Source organism: Equus asinus, chromosome 3, assembly GCF_041296235.1.
Source record: "Equus asinus isolate D_3611 breed Donkey chromosome 3, EquAss-T2T_v2, whole genome shotgun sequence".
Lineage (NCBI taxonomy): Eukaryota > Metazoa > Chordata > Mammalia > Perissodactyla > Equidae > Equus > Equus asinus.
This window is the reverse complement of record NC_091792.1, coordinates 71,896,219-71,917,404: the sequence shown is the minus strand read 5'-3', so window position 1 is coordinate 71,917,404 and position 21,186 is coordinate 71,896,219. Positions and strand designations below refer to the sequence as shown.

The window sequence follows — 21,186 nt, the reverse complement described above, 5'->3', positions numbered from 1 at the left end:
ATAACAGACACAGATATTTAAACTCTAACTTAGTTTGTGCAGTGACACCAGACCTCATAGTGCAAAAATGGCAGCAGAGCCCTGCCTTAGAAAAGTGAGTGGCATTCCTAGGGTACAGGCAGCAAACATAGACTTATTACTCCAGAGTAGTTTAGTTAGACACAAATAGGATATGCTGAACTGATTATCAAGGTTGAAAGTACTGTACATTCATCCATGTTGCAAAATTAGCCACCTTCACTGTTGCCAACAACTGATGAGCTTTCTTCTTTCCAAGAACAAGAAGGCGTTAATTCTTGGGGGCCAGTCCGGTGGCTGAGTGGTTAAGTTTGCACACTGTGCTTTGGCGGCTCGGGGTTCAATGGCTCAGATCCTGGGTGCAGACCTACACACGACTCCTCAAGCCATGCTGTGGCAGCATCCCACATAGAAGAGCTAGACTGACTCACAACTAGCATATACAATTATGTACTGGGGCTTTGGGGAGAAAAAAAATAAAAAGGAAGTTTGGCAGATGTTAGCTTAGGACCAATCTTTCTCACCAAAAAGCATACCTTTAACAACAACAACAAAAAGAATGGAAAGATGTCCATTTGTCACTGATAGATAATTCCAAAAAGTTTCCGCTGGTGCATTCAAAAAAAAAAGAAAAAGAAAAAAAAAGAAGGCATCAGTTCAGCAGTTGGCAAATAGGCTTTTCCTCCATTTGTGCCTCCCTCCTGGTTCATACTGACTCTTTCGGGGAGACTGGAGCCTCACCTTGTTTAGAGGGGAGACTATTTCAGGAGAACACATTTCACTCCAGGTGTATTAAAGGAAGAAGAATTTCTCCCACATTAGGATTGCTTAAAACCTCTAACCTGGCAGGTAACCTCTTTCTATCCAGTGTCCCCACCATGGGCAGCAGCTCAGGAGTGGACTAGTGGCTGAAGACCCACAGGCCTGTGGAGCTGGCCGTCTTCTCTCGCTGTCTAGCAGAGCATGGAAGTGCTTCTCTGTGCAAACACATGTGCCACGTCCCCAGGTGCCAGGGTGAGACGGAATGTCCAGTGGGAGCCCACCCTGAGGTTTCTGTGGAAACCATCGAATCCACCAGTGTAGAAAGACTTCAGCATTCCTACTAACTCCCTCTCAGAACCTCTACATGGCCAAAAACTTATAGTACTAAAATAGCAGCTGGAGGAAGAGAGGCATAATATGCTACAGACAGAGACCACTGAGGCTCCCACCCAGGTCAGAAGGCCACCCTGTGATGATGTGTCACCTGATAAAGTGTCACAGGCGTTTACAGTGCTATTGGGAGAAGGATGGAATGACTAGTCTGCCCCCAAATGCTCCAATTTAACTTACCAACCAGTGCAAATACAAGTCGGCCCTACCCCTTACTGCATGCTAAGAGCCGTCTGTAGACTGGAAACTGCCGTGGAGGCTGTGCGGATGGGCGGCTCCCCTTTCTTAGCTCGGGGCTGTCAGTTTCTGGGTCCTTCCCTCATGGAGAATGCACCTTCTATTCCCATTCTGTTTTGGCAGTCTGAAGGGGTGCCTTGGCTGAGACTGCTTTATCTAGGGGAAAATGGCTCCGCAGCGCGTGCAGGCTCTGCGGTGCACGAACTGAGCGTTTCAAGGCAATAGAAGAACTTTGGCAAAATCTGGAAAAATTATCTTCAAACCTACAAAAACAAAGGTTAGCGATTTCTCCCCGTTCCCGTAGTTCTAGCCCCCTCAGCTCTGCTGCCTCCTCTCTCCTCCCTCTGTCCTCACCGTCTCTCCTTCTGGGTTGACATCTCTGTCTATCATTGTTCCTCCCTCCTTCACTCCACCCTCCCTCCTCTCTCTGTATCAACATGCCTCCTGTCCAGTTTTATGTTACTGTCTTCCAACTAACCAAGCAGGAGTGCTTTTAAAGATGGGCGGATTTATGAAAAGAAATAAAAACAATCCGAAGGATAATAAACAGATTGGCAAGATGAAGAAATTATTAAGGAGCGAAGCCCAGGCGGGGTTTTGTGCCATTATGCACGGATCGCTCCCTGGGCCTGAAAGTCTGCGCAAACTTTGGACACTCTTCTGCTTTCTCTTTTCGTCTCTTCTCTTTTTTTTCTTTTTTCCTTTTCAAAACAAAAATAGAAAGAAGACAATTCACAAAACAGAGCTTTCGCGTGTATGTTTGTTCATGTTTTAGAGAGAGAAAAAAAAAACCCAGAGCATTGTGTGAGAGAGAACTGCTCTGCGGCAAATCGACAAGGGTTTATTATTCTGAGCAGCACTCAAACAAATGTGGCCCCATGAACAGAGAGTAATGTTGGCGAATCATCCTGCAGGCTTTTTTTCTGTGTGTGAGTGGTATCCATCTGTCAGCTGTCAATGCCAGTGAGAGATATACAGGGCTGTCACTTCTCCTCAAGCAGCATTTGCGAAGTCTTTTGAAGCTGCTGCACAACACATACTGCCCGTATTGAAGGCCAAAGAGCAGTCAGAGACGATTGTGCTGGCCAGGGCAAGAGGGAGAAAAGAGATGTCAGGGCTGCTCTGGGATAACAGCGTCGACTCGTCGAAGACACAAGTACGAACCGCATTTGTTTCTTTAAAAAAGAAAAGAAACAGAATTACATTAAAGAAAGGAAAAAAAACTCTTGGAAGGTAGTGTAACTATACTTTGTCTCCAGAGGATCCTAGGCAGGTTGGGGTTCAAGGGCCTGTGAAACCCATAACAGTGACCAAAATTTATATTCCAGTAAATGGACATGTTCAAGGTAGAGACCAGGATACATATTTTTAAAATCAGTGAATATAGGGAGAGCATAAGTTTTTTATGGTCTCCCCTAAATAAATTATATGACTAAAAAGATTATGCATATGCATAAAAGTTTGCATAATAGCATATATGCTTAATATGTGTTTGTAATGCAAAAAGAACATTGTGAACCACGGACATACCCATACTATAATAATGCAGATGTTAGAAACTGGGCTAATTTTGATATGGAAACACTCTATTAATCATTACTCTGCTACTCCATTGGACATTTCAATATGTTTATTTATAGGGTGACTTCCGCCTAATTGAATTATTCTAAATTAACCATGGTTCTAGTTTTCTGATCCCCCGTCTCCAGGAAGTTCTTTGTACAACATCTGCCTGAGCAAAACTGCCTTTGCGAACCCTTAATATACCCACTGGTGCCCAGCTGGGAATGAAATGGAGAAGTTCAGTGTGCCCTTTTGTTTGCTTCTTGTTTTAAGGTATTGCAAAATTTGATTGTGCTTTAGTTTTTTTGACACAGGTCTAGTTAAAAAAGAAGTCAGATATTTTGGGCTTCCATATATCACATATTCTTATTTTCAAAAAGAAAGGGCTAAGGGATTTCTTGGAAAAATGAAAGATTAATTGATGGAAGAGCTGCTGAAATAGTGAAAAGAAGAAATGCATACAGAGTTGGTGATCAGAGTAGTACCTTACAGGATCCTAATGACGATATTAGCTGGAGTGCATAAAAGGAGAGGAAGTGAAGGCTGTAGCCAGTGAAATAAGTATCATGGGGTGTATTGACTAAAATCGTTGGGCTGAAAGCCTAAGATGTAATGTCTATATTCCTATCATATAAAATGCCTTCTTCATGGGCCAACATGTAGAGGATGAGTTGAGGTGAAAGAAGAGAAATTGATGAATCATGCATATTATGGTCTTGGATTTGATTCCAGGGGATCCTGCAAGAAAAATTTGAGTTCACCGTTTCTGTATTCAAAGAGGCTATAATCAGGTTGTGAAGACCATATTTAATATGACAAAGGTGAATAAACCAAGTACATTACAGAAGTGTTCACATACAATTTAAGAGGGTGGCCAATATAGTGCCATTTTTGTTTTAACTGAGTGGATCCGAGGCAATAATTGTCACATGTGTCTAAGAAGGAGATCAATCACTTCACATCTGAGTCATAAATAAACACTGGATCTGGAGGGCTGGGAGGGACCCATTAGGTAGGACGAAGAGCAGAAACTGTTTTGGGCATGTTTCTGCCCCTATGGCTGCTGTAACAAATTACCATAAACTTAAAGGCTTAAAAAGTCCCACAAATTTATGACTTCCAATTCTGGAGATCAGAAATTCTACAATCAAGGTGTCTGCAGGGCTGTGTTCCTTTGGGAGGTTCTAGTGGAGAACCTATTTCCTTGCCTTTTCCAGCTTCTAGAGGCTGCCTGCTTTCCTGGGCTTGTGGCTCCTTCCTCCTTCCTCAGGGCTAACAAAGCAGTATCTTCAAACTTCTCTCTCTCTCTCTCATCTGTGCTTCTGTCTTCACATCTCCTTCTCCCTCTGCTTGGATTGTCACATCCCTTTCTCTGACTCTGACTCTCCTGTCTCCCTCTTATAAGGACCCTTGTGATTAAATTTTTCCTGCTTAGATAGTTCAGGATAATCTTCCCATCTCAAGGTCCTTAATTTCGTCATGTCTGCAAAATCCTTCTCCCCATGTAAAGTACCGTTCTTAGAGATTTCGAAGATTAGGATTCACCAATCTTTGGGAAGGACCATTTTCCAGCCAGGCATAGGCAGCAAAGACCTTGGAGCAGGGATTAGAGATGGGAAATTGCGTGGCACATCTGGGGAATCCTGGTTGGAAGCAATTTGCCTGGAGCGGAGGGGTGGGAAGAAAAGTGAGTTTAGACAAGTATTGAATCCATTGTGGGACCAAATTACAGGGATTGTTAAATTCCAGGCATAGAATATGGAGAATATGGGAAGGTGAATATCAGTTCAGTGTGAGGGCAACTTTCTAATAGAGAAAGCAGTGCAGAGATGGAATGGGGAAGTAACGAGTTCCCTGATGCCAGAGATGTTGAAGCCAATATGAGTGGTAAGGCTAGACAGAGTTTTAAGATTCTTCCAGCTCTGAGACTCTAAGATACTTTGTTTTCATGAAATTGACACCTACAAGATTAGGCTTACTTCAAAAGCATGCATTTTGTGGCACTAAGAGAAGTCTACTGGTCTCTCTTTACGTTAAACTCATTAGAATCACAAAATTATATCATAAACAGTAAGATTGTATGGTTCACATTGCCACTAAAGAATGAAAAGCAAGATTTTTTTTTTTAGCTTTAGGAGTGTTTGAGCAAACTTTCAAATAGTCTGAAAGCTCTGCTTCTCCTCACCATAGGCGAGCATCAAATGATAAGTGAAACCAGCCAGGATCCTGTCAACCATTTTGACCTTTTGGTATTTTGGTTGTTACTCTAATCAATTTTTCAAATCCAGATGAGTGAAGAAAAAAATTCAAAGAGATAAATAAGGGAAACTGAAGGATTGCACACGCAGTGCACACATTATTGGCAGTGACTCCCAAACAGATGTAAAGAAAAGCACCTGGGGGTTTTGTGATCCACTTTACAAATGTACTTGAAATCTTTGTTCTACAGGAGTAAATCCATCAGAGCGACCCTCCGAGGATGCACTGCTCTGTGGCCTTAGTTCACCAAAGGAAAATTGACGGGATTACAACAGATTGCCTTTTAAAAGTTATTCTTTCCTGGGGGGCACAAAAGAAATGGGCTTCTGTGGAGGTGGGGAGGAGTGGGGAGGGGTCATGGTACCAGTTATCATGATTAAGAAGCCCAAGAGGCAAGGGGATCTTTATAAACTTAGTTATTCTCAAGGATAGAAAGCGACAAGCCTGAAGTAAATTGGATCTAGAGAAGCCTGTTTTCTGCCAGGCACCAAAGAGGGCATTCTTTGGACTAGAGAAACAAAGAATTATGGCTTCTCTCTTACTACTTTGAAGTCACCAGATCATACAGAGTTTAAATGACTTATCACCATTATCATTATTTTTTTCTTTCCCTTCCTCCTTGTTCCCCCTTTCCCTTCTCTTCCATTCTTTCTTCCCTCCCTCCTATCTTTCTGTCTCCCTTCCTCCCTCCTTTCTTTCTTCTTTTCTTCTCACTGTTTATATTGCAGCTTTGTGGGGACAGACATGCCCTTTAAATCACATCTCTCCTCATGTCTCGGTGGGTTATATATCCAACCTGCTAAGATTCAAGGTGGGTGCAATAAATGGTAAGAGATGGGTCTAGAAGTGGATGGTAGTTATCAGGCAGCTCCCACTGACAGGAGACTATATTTCAGAACTTTCAAGCTTTGTGTCGCATATGTGCATATGACGATGTCTAGATTGATGGGCCTCTGGACACAGTTAAAATACATTGTGTGGAAAATATGAAGTCCTCACTGCTTGACTTACAATAAACCCAAATTTATGAATTAACAGAACACATATTGCTGGATATTCTTTGAATCCCAAGACTTCTAAACATGAGGGGATAGTCAGCAAGTTGCAAATCTTTAGCAGAAACAGTCATAAACTATGGTGAGATGCAAGCTTGGATTGAAAAGAAAAAGACAACAAAGTGTGTTTTGTGTATTGACATTTTTATTAGCAAAATATAAAGGAACGAAATTGACATGGATAAATTTTTCCAAACAGCAGTGGTACAATTATAATTGGAGATCTTGTCAAACATCAGGAGACCATTAAGAAGCAGTCCTGGTCATCACACACCAAAGAAAACAAATTCACAAAAAATACCTTGTCAGGGTAAATTCCTTTCTGCTCCAGATACCAAGCATCTAGCAATTTTCTCCCCAGGAGAGGTAATGAAGTGGATGCATTAGAATAACAACAATAATAATTCCTATGGTTGTAAATTATTTCAGTTTTGTCCAAATTTCAAAATGTCCCTGTTAGTCTAGTGGAGCTACAAGAAATCCTAAGAGGATGTGAAAAGATCAGGTCAGGGTCATTGGCGTGTGCTGCCTTTTATGCTTCTCTCCTCCATGGAAATGCTTCTTTGGAGAAGGGAAGTGTAGAAAATTATTTCCTCCATTATGTTTGCTCATGTGCCATTGCCTATCTAAACCCGCCCTCTCCCCATCACAGTGTGTATGCGCACATACGCACGCACACACACACATGTTGAGGGTAAGAATAGGAAGTATTTTGGTTATGCCCTGACCTTCTTATGGTTCTTTAAGGCCTTAAAGATGGAGAAGTTTTATTATTAAGGCAATAGGAGCAATATAAAGAGTTAGAGTGATGTGAGCTAGGCATCATGGAGAGCACCAAGTCAAAGTGATCAAGAGGAAACCCAGAGGACTGAAACCCAGTGAGACCAGAGACAGGGGTCAAGTTTGATAGGGAGCAGAACTCCAGTGGCCTTCCATCGCACTTCAAATGAGATCCAATCACCTTGCCTTGGGTTCCCAGCCTCTTCAAGGTCTTGCCCTGCTCACCTCATCTACCTTGTGTTCTCCTCAAACACCAAGATTCAACCACTCCAGCCTTTTGGTCTGTTTGTCAAACTTGTTCTCACCAAGTGCCTTTCCTCTGGCAGGTTCAACTTTCTTGGACCTAGGATGTTCCTTTTGCCTTTCAGAAGTCAGCTTTCATTTTAGCTTCATACAGCTTTATACTTTCTGTCATTCAGATCTCAGCCTAAATCTTGTCTCCATTATGCAACTTTCACTTCTGGCCAAGATAGAGTTACGGTACCTGGATTTATCTTCCTATCTGAAACAATAAGAAATATATTAAAGGAACATAAATATATTTTTAAAGCAATTTCTAAGAAACTGAACATCAACAACAAAGGATGGAGATTCTTGAGACACAGGATACAATTGAACTGAATTCTCCAACAATCTCAACTTACTGACCAGAGAGTTTCCAGGCCATGGTGCAGAGAGGAGGAAGCCAAGAAGAGCCAGGCAGATACCCTGAGTTGAGGAGACAAGGAGAAATTCAGGGGAGAATAAGGCAGTCAGATTCACAGAACAAAGTTCCAGAAAAGAGAACTGCACAGAGAACCTGAGAGATCTGCAGAGGGTTCCCCTCAAGAATTTATCAAAGTACTGATCAGCACATGCATGTGAACAAACTAACTGAGCTTGAGAGAGGAACCATACAAGAGTATTAGAGGAGAGGCCAGCCAAGTGGTGTAGTGGTTAAGTTTGCATGCTTTACTTTGGTGGCCTGGGGTTCGTGGGTTCAGATCATATGCATGAACTTACACACTGTTCATGAAGCCATGCTGCGCCAGCATCTCACATACAAAATAAAGGAAAATTGGCAACAGATGTTAGCTCAGGGGCAATCTTCCCCACCAAAAAAAAAAAAAAAAAAGGACTAGTAGGATAGATAAATTCAATCTCATCAAAAATTCAAAACTTTTGTGCATCAAATGATACAATTACAAAAGTGAAGACAAGGAAAAGACTGGGAGAAAATATTTACAAAACACATATCTGACAAGACACTTGTATCCAGACTATCCAAAATTCAAAACAAAGCAAAAACAAAAGTATTCCTTGATAATATGAAGACAAACAATCAAGAGTGAGCAAATGAATTCTGCAGACATTTCATCAAAGAAGCTATACAAATGGCCAGTAAGTACAAGATCGACTTTGCATTAAGGAAATGCAAATTAAAAGTGCAATGCAATACCATTTCTCACTGACTAGAATGGCTATCATAAAAAAGACACACAATAAAAAATATTGGCAAGGATGTGGAGAAACAGGAACCCTCATACATTACTTGTGAGAATTGCAGCCACGTTGGAAAAGCATTTTGCAATTTCTTCAAAAGTTAAATATAAATTTGTACTGTGACTCAACAGTTCCACTCTTGGGTATCTACTCAGGAGACAAGAAAACACACGTCTACACAAAGACTTACACGTGAGCTGTCCATGGGAAAATAGGTTAGCAGTTGCCTAGGGCAGGGAAGGAGAATAAACAACAAATGGGCATAAAAAATCGTATTGATATGATGGAAATATTCTAAAACTGATTTATGGTGATGGTTTCATACCTTGGTAAATTTAAAAATCATTGAATTATACAATTGAAATGGCTGAACTATATGATATGTTAAAAACATATATTAGAGGAAACAGTGCCATTACTCACACAGGGTCAAGTATAGTACCTTTTCCCACCACTAAGCCTGGAATGTCTCATAAGTCATGGGACATTGGATAGATTTCTTAGAATAGTCTTGCCCCAGAAGCTGGGATTAGTTAGCCCTAGGTGAGACACTGTTCTCATACTACCTAACAAATATTAAGAGTGAGAACTGAAAGGAAGAAACTATTTCCATGTAACTTAACTGTACCTCAGAATAAAGATCAAAAATATTTTTAGGAATAGAAAGATATACAACAACAAACAAGGTAATATTCTCAATGTCTGGCTGGCATCCAATCAAAGATGAAGAGAGATACAAAGAAGAAGCAGGGAAATACAAATGATAACAAGAATTTTAAAACATCAATAAGCTGAAATTTATCCAGAACTATTAGACCCAGAAATGTTAGAATTACCAAACAAGGATATTAAACAGTTGTAATAGCTTTATTCTTTATTTTGAAAACATTAGAGACACCAATGATATAAAAATGATCCAAATAGAACTTTGAAAGATGAAAACCACAATGGCAGTGATGAAAATACACTAGAGGAGAATAAAAACTATGTAAATAAAACACATAGGCAAAAAAGAATGTTTTAAAAAATGAAACTGAACTTTGAAATTTGGAACAACTTTAATGGGTGAAAAAATTCCAAATTTGATTTTTATAAACCTATAAATCCACAAATGTAAGAAGCTCAAAGGATCCCAAGCACAAGAAACATGAAGAAAACTACACCATGGTGCATCATAATCAAATTACTCAAAACCAGTTCTAAAGAGAGAATTTTATAAGCCTCTAAAAGGGAAGGAGATGTTGGTTACAGAGGAACAAAATAAAGTGATGGCAGAATTCTTGTCAAGACAGTGGAGTAGCATCCTTAAAGTATTGAAAAAACAATGAAAACTATCAACACCTTAAAATATTGAAAATGGGGATGGCACCATGGTGTAGCAGTTGAGTTCGGCACACTCTGCTTTGGTCGCCTGGGTTTGTGTGTTTGAATCCCAGACACAGACCTACACCACTCATCAGCCACACTGTGGTGTTACCCACATATAAAGCAGAGGAAGATGGTCACAGATGTTTTCTCAGGGCTAATCTTCCTCAGCAAAAAAACAAAACAAAACAAAACAAAAAACAAAAGAAAAATCCAAACTATCAACCTGATTTCTATAGCCAGTGAAAATAACTTTCAAAAAAGTATGACTTTTTTCAAACTTGCAAAATCTGTCTAGATCAGTAGATTGGCAATAAAGAATCCAGAAGTAGATGATCACAAAGAGATCCATGGTACAAGAAATGTGAAAGGAAGAAAAAGATATCAGACAGAAAGAAAATGATGCTAAATAGAAATATAGATCTACACAAAGGAATGAAGAGCGCTGGGAATGGTAATGCAAAGTTCTTTCCTATAAAATACATGAAATGGAATATCTCTTGAGGGCAAATTGTGCTAAATAAAGGACAAGGAAGGAGATAAAGTGGAATCATTAAATACGCTCAATTTAAAAGAAGGCAGAAAAAGAGGAAAGAGGAAACAAAGAACAGATGAAATTGAAGAAAACATTGCAAGACTTAATAATAATAAATATAGACTTAATAATAATAAAACTAAATGTAAATGGTGTAAATATTCTATTTAAAAAGCAGAGGTTGTTGGATTCGATAAAAGAATGAGACCCAACTATATTCTGCCTACAGGAAATGTAGTTTGGATGTAAAGGCACAAATAGATTAAAAGTAAAAAGATGGAAAAAAAGTTATACCATGCTAACAAAAGTCAAAAGAAAAATGATGAGGCTTTATTATCAGAAAAGATAGATATCAGAGCAAAGAATATTACCCAGCATAAAGATCATTTTGTAATTATAAAGGACTCAATTTATCCAGAGAGCAACCATACTAAACATTTATGTATCTAATAACAAAACTTCAAAATATATAAAGCAAAAACTGGTAGAAATACAAAGAGAAATATACAATTCACAATTATAATCAGAGATTTCAATCTCTCTCTCTCAATAACTGATAGAACAGGAAGACTGAAAATCAATAAGGATATAAAAGACTTGAACAATACTGTCAATCAATTTGATCAAATTATTATTTATAGAACATCCCACCCAACAACAACAGAACACGTGTTCTTTAAATTTGCACACAGAATATTTACCAAGGTAGACCATATTCTGGTCCTTAAAACCATAATGTAAATCTCCATATCTACAAGAATTCAAATCATACAATGCATCTTTTCTGACCAAATAGAGTTAAATTAGAAATCAGTAATAGAAATAGTTCTAGAAAGTTCTTAAATACCTGAAAAGTGAATAACACATTCCTAAATAACACATGGCTTAAAGAAGAAATAAAAATGGAAACTAGAAAGTAGTTTGAATGAAGTGAAAATGAAAATACAACATAAAAGGAAATGTCACCTACCTAGTCATCCTCTATTACATCAGCTAATTTTAATTCTCTGTATGAAACCTCCTTATATCTGATATTTTGTACTTAATCCCTTTACTTGATCGTTGTATGTCTTTCACCTTGAGAATTGAGACTCCATGCGAGTAGAACATTTTCTATCTTGTTCATCACTGTATCCTCAGGACAGTATCTGGCACCTATTAGAGTTCCCTAAACATTTACAGAATAAATAAATGATGGATGGATGGATGGACAAATACAAACAAGGCATCAAGAAGGATAAAAATAAGGGCTGGGAGCAGAAGGTAGAAAGAAAGAGGAAAGGACATCTTTGTTACAAACCAAACTGAAGATGGGGTGGGAATTCGTCCAACCAGCAGAGAGCTGGATGGAGAGACATCCAGAAATTTTACCTAGCAAACAGGTCTTCTGAGCTGTCTGACCATTTTCATACCTGCTTTTATGATGCTTTGGCAAAGAAAACTTGAGTATTATTTGCCTAAAGAAATACCCACTTTGGCAATGATTGGTATTGAGAACCACAAAGCACAGATTCTCTGTGGAAGTCCCCCGCCATTGTAAGAAAGTCCCCTTGTGTTTGCTCCTGCATCTGCCATCTACCTGTCCTTTGCTTCTATGGAGCAATGATTTCACTGCACTGTAGCTTCAACAACTAGTATCTTGGAAATTCTTATCTGCATGGCATAAAGGTCTACTGATGATAAACACAACATGAGTAAAATTAAAATATCGCAGACTAACTTAAGTAATGAGTAAATCTCTCAAGGGTTTATACAAATCTCATAAACAAGCAGTAGTTGAACAGAGGGCTGGGGTTAATATATTTAAATTAACCTCAAACAAACCGCAATTCAAACTGTGTATAGGTATGATAGTCGGGGAAGACCTACTGTCAGCTCAAAATACCCTTGATAACCTTCTGAAAGAACCACTGACATCCTCTTCTTAAACAAAGCCTATCATATTGATGATAGTAGTTTAAAGGAGAACAGGGGCAAAGACACATATACATACATATACTTATAACTGTACATGTGCATACACACACAGTGCATCCTCATTCACAAAAGTTATGTTCTATAAAGTCACTATGAACACTGAACTGATGAATACTGAACCCATTGCTACTAGAGGAAATATGGATAGATAGATAGATAGATAGAGTCATATATAGAGAGAGATATATAGATGTATATATAAAATCTTCATTTCTATGAATTTTTCTAACATTTTTCATTTCTACTAACGTTTAACATCTCTTCCCAGAGCTCTTCCATTTCTTCTTTCTAGTCTTCTGGAGGCAATTACAGTTTTAAGTTTTTTAAAACATTTCAATATATTTTCACACCATTTTCATTTTATGTGAAAGATAATCATTTCCCAGTTAGTGACATTTATTTCTGATTAGTAGCATTTATCTAATGTTAAGCTTTGCTGTCTTTTCCCACAACTTTTTTCTTACAGTGGCTTTTTATCAGTGCTATGGCAGCTCAACCTTTACTACTCATCATGGAAAAACCTGGATGTTCCTTAGGCAGTTATGTGTAGGAGGTGCCCGTGTCTGAGCAGCAGAGGGGGAGAACCAGAATGGCTCCCCACAAGGTACCCATCTTGGATTTATATCCTATCTCACAGCTTCTCTCTGTTTTTGTTGCCCCAGAGCTACACCCCTTCCTACCACCATGGCTCATCTCTGTGATTCCTTGCACAGCCCCACCTTCTCTGCTTCTCTGAGTCCAACAGCCAATCTGCTCTTGGCTCTGCCTCCCTCCAGGTCTGACACCCTTTGTTACAAACATGGCATATGGGATGTTTTTAACTTTGAGGTGAGCTCTTCACCTTCAGGAAATTTTCCTTTGCTGACATTTCCTGAGATCTGCCTCCCCTGGCCTGTGATCTGTCTCCACCCATCTCTTCTCTTCTCTAGCCTCTTCCTCCCAATCTCAGCTGCCTTTGAAAGCCTTTTCACATAAATCAGAAACATTGCATTTGTCCCCTTGTTTCACTGAAAATGGAGTTGGCAAGATTTTTTGTTTCTTTAGTGTGATTTGTAGAGAAATGTAGCCATAATCATACGCTTATTACTTTTAAGAATTATGTTTAAAATTATGTGTCTCCCGAATCTACTCCAGGCCTTCGGCACTCCAGAACTGACATTTTAGAGGTGATCTTCATTTTTCCTGAAGGACACTGTGGCTAAGTCTGGGAATCCTTCCTCTTAGCGTGAATCTATTTGGGGTGGGTCATTTAGAGTTATTTGCAATGAATTCATTAGCCTTGCCAGGAAAGCTGATTCTGCTCTCTGAGGATGCCATTCTCCTTTCTCTTCTCTCCTGCCTTTCTTCTTCTTTAATTCCTTCTGGGTCTGATCTTTTAAATAGCCACTGGACTCCAGTCTTTGTGACATCACCCCAGAAATCTCTCAAAGTCATGTTGGTTCTCTGCTGGGCTGAGGAGCGTCCTCTCTTCCTGTTTATAGCACACCTCTGACTGGATTTCTATTCCAAGATATGGGCCATATAGTAATCAGAATAATGGCCCCCAAGGGTATCCACATCCTAATCCTTGAAGTCTGTGAATGTTACCTTACATGGCAAAACGACTTTGCATCTGTGGTTAAATTGAGGATCTTGAGATGGAAAGATTATCCCAGATTATCTGGGTGAGTCTAATGTAATCAAAAGGATCTTTATAAGAAAGGAGGCAGGAGGGTCAGAGTGAGACACAGGTAGGGATTTGAAGATGCTGCTCTGCTGGTTTTGAGGATGGAGGAAGGAGTCATAAACCAAGGAATGCAGGAGGCTTCTAGAAGTTGGAAAAGGCAGGAAAACAATTCTTCCCTGCAGCCTCCAAATGAGCAAAGCCCCACTAACACCTTGATTTTGGCCCAGTAAGACTTCTGACCCACAGAACTTTAAGTTAATAAATATGTGTTCTGTAAGCCAGTAAATGTGTGGTCAATTTATTACAGCTACAATTGGAAACTTGGACACGCCATGTCTTGTCTTTGTGGAATGTAGTGTAGTGATGACCAACAACCTACTTTAGGCTATCAAAACCTCTTTGCTTTTCTAAATTCTTCTCTCCCATTATATTATTTCACACAACCCTTTTCACTTCCACCATGGCTAGGACAGCTGTTTTGATTTTAATAAAACCATCAAAGTTTACAACCAGACAAGAGAAGAGTTACTTGGGGCAAATATATATTTTATTATTCAAAAATTACTATCATGTTGGGCCCACCCAGCAGCATAATGGTTACATTTGCACGCTCCACTTCATCAGCCCAGGATATACAGGTCCAGATCCTGGGCATGGACCTAGCACCACTCATCAAGCCATGCTGTGGCAGCATCCCACATAAAATAGAGGAAGATAGGCACAGATGTTAGTTCAGCGACAATCTTCCTCAAGCAAAGAGCGAAAGATTGTCAACAGATTTTAGCTCATGGCCAATCTTCCTCACACACACACACACACACACACACACAAAATTACTATTATGCTTCCTCATCAATCCATTTTCCCTTATTCAGGCTAAACATTCATGGTTCTCTTATCTATTCTTCATATGAGAATTTCTAGATTTTTGTCATCATTCTCTTGAAATTCTTTGGCTTGGCAATGTCCCACTTAATTAGTTATCACAACTGGACACCAAAATAAGAGCTAATTAGGTAATAATAATAGCTTAGATTTAATGAGTGTTTTCCATGTGTGAGAAATTGTTCTAAGCATTAGACAGATCCATGATTTAAATTTCAAAACAATTTCACAACAAGACCAGGAAACAGAGGCACAGAGAGTTAAGTAATCTGCTGATGGCTGTATGGCTAGTAAGTGGAAGTTGAAACCAGGCAGACCTGCTCTAGGAATTATGTTGTTAACAACCCTACTAGGACTGTGTGCTGCTCTACTTCAGTTCTATGTAAACTAATATTAATAAAATAGTTCATTGAGTTAAGGAATGAACTGTACATTTAAAAATCTCTATCCTGCAAAAGACACAACAAAAGAAGTAAAAGGCAAAATGGAACCAAATGGAAATAGAGACAGTCAGTGAGAGAAGAAAATTATAAGGAAAATTTAATGAATGGCCATAGACAAAAGAAGAGATATCGCATCATGAAAATATAGACAACATGCTCTAAAATTAGAGTAGTGAACATGAGCTCTTATGAATAAAAAATGTAGTAACTCAAATAAAAATTAAGTTGAAAGGTTAGGAAATCAATCAAGGATATTTTCCTAGAAGTCAACACAAGTATGGACAATGTGAGATAAGGAATAATAAGAAAAATAGAGCAGAATTAATCCACAAGGACTAATTTCTCACAAACAGGAACTTTTTAAAAAATTCCAGCATTGAAGAACATGAGAATCCAGAGAAAGGGTTCCATGAATACTAAGAACAATGTTGGAATAAGACTGCAACACCAAAGATAAAGAAATTCCTAAATGCTTTGAGAAAGAGAGACAGATCAGCCTGGTAAAATGATGGCTCGTAAGAATCAAGATGGCATATGAGACTTATCAACTTGGATTTCTATACCCGGTCAAATTACCATCAAATGAAAGAATAAGATAAGACATTTTCAGACATATACACTAATAAAATTTACTTCCTATGTATTCTTTCTCAGGAAGCAATGGAAACAGTGCTCTGCCCAAACAATGGAATAAACCAAGAAAGAGAATAGCATGATAACCAACACAGAAAAGGAATTAATAGGGGCTGGCCCAGTGGCCGAGTGGTTAAGTTCACACGCTCCACTCCAGGTGGCCCAGTGTTTCGTTGGTTCGAATCCTGGGTGCGGACATGGCACTGCTCATCAAACCACACTGAGGCAGTGTCCCACATGCCACAACTAGAAGAACCCACAACTAAAATATACAACTATGTACCAGGGGGCTTTGGGGGAGAAAAAGGAAAAAAATAAAATCTTTAAAAGAAAAAGGGAATTAATAGAATGACTACAAAGCAAGTCATAGGATGACAGCTGCACAAGCAAGCCTGGAAAACAAATAGTCAAGCCTGGAGTGGGGGTGGATGGCTCACAGTGGATGTCAAAGGGCAGATCAATGGGGATGTCTTCTGGAAAAAGAACACTGATAGTTGATGAGGAAAATTGTATAGATAATATTGAGCCAGATACTCATGAAAAAACTAAGCAAGTGAGAAAAAGGAGCAATTATTAACTCCAGGGAAAACTAAAACTTGTAGAAGAAAGGAAGTGCAAATGTAGTATCCCACTAGACTCGGTAGTAAACAATATTTTCATAGTCATAATAATGAACGTTCAGACAATGGATTTAACCATAAAATTATGATAGAATTATATTTGGAAGTATGAAGGGAGGAGGAGAATGTTTTAAAAAGTTAATACCTTCATTTACCATAGTAAAAAGCCAAGAAAATTTAAAATTTATGCACCAGATAACAGTGCATCATACTACTTAGGAATATGGAGGTAAATATCAGAATAAACAGCTAAAAGAGTTGAAAGTAGATACCATTGAAAAGTAGAAAGAGACAGAATGGCTGCTACCACTGGGGACAGTTGTTGTTGCAAATCTTAAAGCCTCTTTGTCTTTTTGTCTTTTCTTTTTTTTTTTTGCAAAGATTGGCATCTGAGCTAACAGCTGTTGTCAATCTTCTTTTTTTCTCTGCTTTTTCTCCCCCAAATCCCCCCAGTACATAGTTGTATATTTTCAGTTGTAGGTCCTTCTAGGTGTGGCATGTGGGACACTGCCTCACTGTGGCCTGATGAGCGGTGCCATGTCCGCAACCAGGATCCGAACCGGTGAAACCCTGGGCTGCTGAAGCAGAGTGCGTGAACTTAACCACTCGGCCACAGGGCCGGCCATGTCTTTTTTTCTTTAGATTTATTGAGATATAATTGACATACAGCACTGTATAAGTTTAGGGCACACAGTACAATGATTTGACTTACATACACTATGAAAAGATTACCACAATAAGTTTAGTTAACATCTATCATGTCTTGTAGATACAGAAAAGAAAAAGAAAAAAAAATGTGTTTTCCTTGTAATGAGAACTCTTGGGATCTACTCTCTTAACAACTTTCACATGTATCATATGTGACTTTAAAAAATTGTTAACTCAAAGATAAGAGACACCATTAGACCAAAAAATAAAAGAAAATCTCAAGGCATATGAACATTGTAAATTCCTGGTTGCATATTTCACCAAGTGTTCCAGACTCTGAATCATTTTACATTCCTATGGATTGCTGTCATCACGTTTGACATGTATTGTGAGCATTATCATAGTTTTGGCATTTAACAGAAGAAAAAGAGCAACTTTTAAAAATTCACATTGTTGAGGTGCTAGTAAAGATGAGCGATTTTATATGCTCATTCACCAATTAATGTCTTTTTCTGTGAACTCTCTGTTCCACTCTTTTGCCTATCGGAGTCTTCATGTACTTCTCATTGACCAAAAGGGGTCTTTCACAGAGTAAGATGATTGGCTTGTTGGCCAGTATTTTTATCAGATAATTATTTAGCTTTACATTTTCATACTTTAAAACATTTTTTATGTGGCCAAAACTTTTTTTGTAATTCTTTCAACTATGTGGTGAGCTGTATTCAGAGAGTACATAAGCCTGCACTTAAAAATAAAAATCAGCAGTGTTATTCTGCCCTTTCCCTGAAGTTCCTGCCTTCTTTCTGCCCCTTGGCTTCCCATATCTGACTCTGATATTCCACCTCAGCCCCGTTTGTGCAGCTAGGGCCACAAAGCTCTGTTTTTCCTAATCCATCATCCCCTCCACCCCTCTCCCTCCGGTTTCCCTGGGGCCTTGCTTAGTGAGAGTCACCTGGCAAACCAGCTCCTGGGAACTGTTGATGTAAGGTAATGACTCTGTGGGGTATTCTCAGGTCACACATTCACTTTTGAGCATGTGTATTCAAAACTCAACCTTAAGGCCAGCATTTACATGGAAGGGACCAGCACACAGACCTGATTTCCTCAGCCTTCAAAGGAGGTCATACCCTCTCCATGGACATTCCATCACCAATCAAAGGAGGACATACCCTCTCCATGGACATTCCATGGCCAATCGAAGGAGGTCATACCCTCTCCATGGTCATTCCATGGCCAGTTGAGAGTCGATGGGCAGAGGATATGTTGTCCTGGCATAGCACCATTTTCAGTAGCTTCTGACACTGCTGCTTATGGAGATGTGGCTCTGACTGGTCATGGGAAGCTAGGGCTCACACAGCTCTGTGGGGAGAGGACATTGTCTGGAAGGGGTGAGATTATGGAGGAAGCTCACTTTTCATCACATAACCCTCTGGAGTCCTGTGGATTCCAGCTCATACCACTTTCTGGATTTCCCTGAATTGGCCTATGGTTTGCATCAGTATCACTCAAGCTTTTAAACAAGAAAGCAATATACAAATATTAATACTTTTAAAAATATTGCTATTACAAACAATGACTTTATTTTAATATATAATCTATAAATTATGTTATATTAATTACATGTAATGAATTAAATTAATTAATATAATTATATAATAAAATATAAAAATTATAAAATATAATTTGCATAATTATATTATTTAATTTTATGTGATTTTATTATTTAATTGATATTATGTAGTATATAATTATTACATAATTATTTTAACATAATTAATTATAACTCTTATAGTAAACCAATGGGTGCACTTTATTACAAAAATATCAACTCGTATAAGCACAGACATAGCTAAAGTATTGATAAATTTCCCCCAAATGATGCTTAGGTCTTTTAACATTTAAATCAAGCACATGGTATGAATCCCTTTAAAACACGCTTTTGCTGAAGTAATTTGTGCACATACATGATTAGAGTCCTTTCTTTCTGTTGACTGATCACACCAGTGAAATGTGAAATGAGTTGTTTGACTGACTTGACTTTTAAAAATCAAATGGGATAGGCACATTGTTTAGAGAAAAGCCAGGTTTTATGTACAGCAGTATTCTAAAGTTTAGAGATGGCCACCTTTAGATGGCTTTGGGTCTGGGCTCCCCGTGACCTGTGTGTGATGCTGTCAGTGACAGGCCCTGAGATCCCCCACAAGCCCCATAGCTGGCGGTGCTTCAGTTGACCAGTTGACCCATCTCTACCACAGATACACGGCACAAATCACACTGAGAGGTTGTGAAGCTCAGTTAATATTTAAAACATTTTGATGCTCAGATAAAAGGGGATTCAAGTTGTCACCAATTAGTAGGAAAAGACTAATTATTATACAGACCTATGATCTTTTATAAGTAGAAACATTAAAGGAATCTAAAAGCTATCACTTTTTATGAAAGAGCAGATGGCCTGAATTAGACCCTAAAATATAATGAGTGTGAGTGTGTCTGTCTAGGTCTAGATGTGAAGGGAGTAGCTAGTCTTCCAAATAAAGCAGGAACAACTGATAATAGCCACAGGACTATGGCCTGTGGGGAGAGGGACTGGATTAAACTGTCTGCTTTGAAGATAAATTGTTTGACTGAATTAGATAAGGTTTTTTTCCAATTTAGTTTGCAAATATAATGAGAGGAACATTTTTGTTTGAGTTTACTCCACAATCTCAATAGCCATAGATTATCTACAAACAGGTTCAGATACTTAGGAATAAGGATTTTGGGTAATAAAGATTCTTTTCATTGAGTGTGGGGTAGGAACAAGAAGAAGAAGTATGCTAAAGTGGTGGGATGATTCAACATGGTGACAAATAGTGAACCTTCTGTAAACCTGAGGATCTTTTCTTGACTCAGCAGCAAGAACTGGTGTTTTAACACTTTTTTGCTAGAGTTACTAATGACCCATTATAAAAGAACAACTGAGGTTGATTATTTATCACGAAGGGATTTCTGTGTGTAGATAGAGCAGCATTTGCTTGATTGAGCCTCTCTCAGTCCTAATCCAGCAAAAAGGCACTGCTTGGTCTGGAGAGGGGTGTGGCATACCCTGAGGAAGCTGGACAGAATCTTCTTCCCTTGAACCACGTGTTCATTCATCTAGTTTCTGCTCTGATCACTCTTCCACTAGTCTGTTTTCTCCACTAATGGCCTGCCCCACCTCTCTCTCTATTCCAACACTTTCTATTCTCCATTCATATGGCAGACAGAAGATGCTGTGCATAATGGAGCCCAGTTCATGAACACAGGTCTCTCCTGGTCAGAGGGGAACTTCTCCTGTTTTCTTTTATTCTCCTTTTGTCCCTCTTTTCAGAATTTTAGCCAATTACCTCTTTTTGCTCCTCATCTTCTGTGACAAGTCCACTGAGCTTCTTAGTTTTAAGACAATAAGGGGGATTTGTTCCTGTAAACTCTTTGGTTAAAAAAAAAACGAAAAGAAAATGGAAAACTGTTCTGTCAGAGATGGAAGTACAAGTAAGATCTGAAGCTCTTCACCGCTGGGCAGTTCCAGTTCACTGGGGGCTCTGTAAGTGACCTGAGAGGAGACATATTTAGCAGTTAAAAGTATTTTTAGGAGATCTTAAAATAGAGTCAAAGAATAAATCTAATAGAAACAAGAAAAGGAGAACTTTGATTCTGGGATACCCTGTGGTTCTTGAAATGTGAATAAAATTACTTCCTGAAAAAGCTCAAAAAAGTTGTTAATCATTCTCTTCTCAGTCACAATGTTTAGCAGGGTCTCAGGTGCCTGTCTAACAAATAGTTCCATGGGCGTGAGTGATCCAAACAAGGCACAAATCTTTACACACTTCCAACGTGTCAAAACATCCCA

The 21,186-nt window shown here is 38.9% G+C and overlaps 1 long non-coding RNA gene across 1 annotated transcript in view; it reads right to left on the bottom strand.

The window, feature by feature from the left end:
• Positions 1–7,712: 7,712 nt before the first annotated feature.
• The window catches only part of LOC106821903 (uncharacterized), a 42,489-nt gene continuing 29,015 nt past the window's right edge, over positions 7,713–21,186 (bottom strand). The window contains exons 3-4 of the long non-coding RNA XR_011502069.1: positions 8,737–8,773; positions 7,713–7,772 (exon numbers count right to left, since the gene is read on the bottom strand). This is a non-coding gene — a long non-coding RNA (uncharacterized lncRNA). The remainder of the gene's footprint in view (positions 7,773–8,736; positions 8,774–21,186) is intronic.